Source organism: Sorghum bicolor, chromosome 4 (genome assembly GCF_000003195.3).
Source record: "Sorghum bicolor cultivar BTx623 chromosome 4, Sorghum_bicolor_NCBIv3, whole genome shotgun sequence".
Lineage (NCBI taxonomy): Eukaryota > Viridiplantae > Streptophyta > Magnoliopsida > Poales > Poaceae > Sorghum > Sorghum bicolor.
Genome location: NC_012873.2, coordinates 43,887,388 through 43,890,391, shown reverse-complemented (window position 1 = coordinate 43,890,391; position 3,004 = coordinate 43,887,388).

Here is a 3,004-nt window from a genome sequence, read left to right as displayed (position 1 = left end):
GATGGAGAGGTCCTTATGGATGTATAACTTATCAAGACTAGATCCATCATATATACGTGAGGTGCATAGGTTTGTTGATGCCGCTAAAAACCATGCTTTGAGAACAAAGACGAAGCATATATATTATATATGTGTAAATTGATGTTTTCGGAGGCAGTCAAATGCTCACCTCCAAAAATAGATTAAAAAACAAAAAAAACATCGTTGAGCCTATCGACAGGGCCCGCTGAAAGCCCGAGTTTGGTAAGTGTGTAGATATCAAATGATAAGTTCCATGCCAAGTGGTGGAATCTAGAGGATCATTGTGATGGTAGTGATACCATAAGGTGATCAAATGTTCAAGCTTAGAAAAGAAGAAAGAGAAAAACAAAAAGCTCAAGGCAAAGGTATAAGTGTTAGGAGTTTTTTGGTTTGCACTCAAGACACCATAGAGGGTGTGAGTGATTTAGGATTGATAGTCATACTATTAAGAGAGGTGAAACTTGTATCGAAATGCGGTTGTCAAAGTGCCACTAGATGCCCTAACTCATTGCATATGCATTAAGATCTAGTGAGAGTGTTAACTCCTTTAAGAAGATGCTTGTGAAAATGCTAACACACATGCACATGATGATTTACACATGGTGGTGTTGGCATACTTGCAAAGGAGATGGAGTTTGAGGGGTAGAGAGGAGTTTAAGATCCTCTCTCCCTCCGCTGAGCCTATGATGCGGGATTTGGCGTTTTTATGGAATGAAATGCCTATTTTCCACTATGCTAGAGATGGATTTGAAAAGGTGGCAAAGTCGCGGGCATCGGACGCTGCTTAGTGTCACGTCAGACATTGTGGCTATGTTCGACAGGCACTAGGCATTTTGGCATAGTGGCAGATGGTGCACCGGCGCATCCGACGCTCTGGCACCAGACGCGACTAGAACACTGTTTATTGTCCAACGCGTAGTGACGTCAGCACGGTCACGAGTGACGAGTTTCGGTGGTTCTTAACGGTAATTATAGCATCAGAATGCACATCCAAAACACCATCAATAGGCCTCGGTTTCAAGGAAGATTAAACATTCATGAACACATTTTATCAATAACTAGTTCCACTTGTACTCTTAGCTTGTGATTTGCAGGTAGCATGAAATGGCACAAAAAGCAACCAAGATGGGCCCACATGGGGATCGGCCGATCCCCCTGTGCCACCTCCTTAAGGTGCCACGTAGGCATGATCCAAGGCAACCTCCAAGAAGCAATTCTCAGCCTTCGGATCAGAGTGTGCTTTCTCTCAATGGCTGAAATCAAGAGGACACGGATTCATGGGTCCACATGTCAGAAGAACTGGCATGACAAAGTACAACAAGATCGAGAACTAGACTCTATGACAAGTGGGGACACCAGCCAAGCGACCTAGGCTAGCCCCACCTGTCATAGGGGGATCGGCCAATCCCCCCTAGTGGCCACCCGAGGTCGGTTTGCTCCCACCGACTTCCCCACATTTCACACATACTGAAATGATGCTATCCATTGGATTTGAGGTGGTTCCAAGGTTGTTTGCATCCAAGGGCTATCAAGCAACATCACACGGATCGCTGACGTGGTGCTGGAGTAGCCCCTACTCCACCTCCCTCTATAAATAGTTGTTGGATCCTCACTTGTAAATCATCTCTTCTTGCATCTTCATACTCATAAGCTTGAGAGATCAAGTAGTTGTTAGTCTAGTAGTGGGAGTTAGAGTTGAGTCGAGCAAGCTTGGGGTCTCCGGAGCTGCCTTCTGGAGAGTCTGGTATTGTTCTTATATCTTTCCTTTAGTACTTTACTTTAATATATTAGTCTTTCTTTACTTTGCTTAGTATTACTTTCAGTACTACTTTGTGCAAGTCTCTTTATAGTCTTGTAGTGTGCTAAGTCTTAGTAGCATAGTTGTTATAGTGGATTGGTCCCTAGAACCACTCCTTGTGTGTAGATCAGCGTCCTAAGTTAATCTAGGAGCTCGAGCTAATTTGATCGTTAGTGAGAGTTGTAAGAGTAAGTGTGAATGTGGTGTTCATACTTAGTCTTACCGTTGGTAGCCACTAGTCTTTATGGAAGGTCTGTGGATGCACTGGCTTAAAGTGACAGTTCAGGCTCGGCATTAGGATTCCCACCACGTTGAGGCTAGTTTCTAAGCACAGGTCGTACATAAGTTTGGTCTCCCTTGAGCAGGGGTTCTATCTCCTTCTCTTTCGTTTCCTCCCCTCACACAAGTAGTAAGGGTCAGTTTATCTATCTAATTTATCTATTAGGATCGAGTCTACCAGAGTTAAGTTAGCATCTTAGGAGTCCTATACTCACTCGTTGTCCTCCCACCTAGCTTTCACTACTAGTTACCTTAGATTAGGATTTAAGATTTATTTTGATTATCATTTATCCTATCTATCGTTTACCCCATAGTCCACTAGTTGGTCCTAGGCCATAGTAAACACGAGGATATCTCCTCTCTCTTATTACACATCCTAGCTTGCTTTCCCTTGGGAAAATATAAATTACGATACCTTGGAATACTCCTAAGTGAAGTGCTACATCGGTACATTCTGTGCGCTTGTAGAATTATCCACTAGTCTATAATTACCACACACCTGGCATCTCTGGTCACATCACTATTCTAGCGGTGCTGCTAAGATTTGCCAACAAGCATTTCTAGCGTCGTTGCTGGGGAAAGCATCAGTCTAAGAGTTTTTAATAAGAGAGAATCCAGAGTTTACTATCACCTTAGATATCAACTAGTGTTAGGGACTAACCCCTCACTTGTCTTGTTTCTCATTATCGTTAAAATTTATACAGTGTATGAACGGTTTCCAACTGCCATCAAACTTCATTGAAGATCCTAAGCAGTTGTTGAGGAGAGCTTGACGCCGTCTAGTCCCACCTCAGAGGTTCATCTCGAATCTCGAGCCATTCTCAGAGGGAAGCTCAGTTTCATCTCTAGTTCAGGAAACCATGGCCTAGAAGACCAACTCTGAGTACTCGGCCCTGTCAACCGACT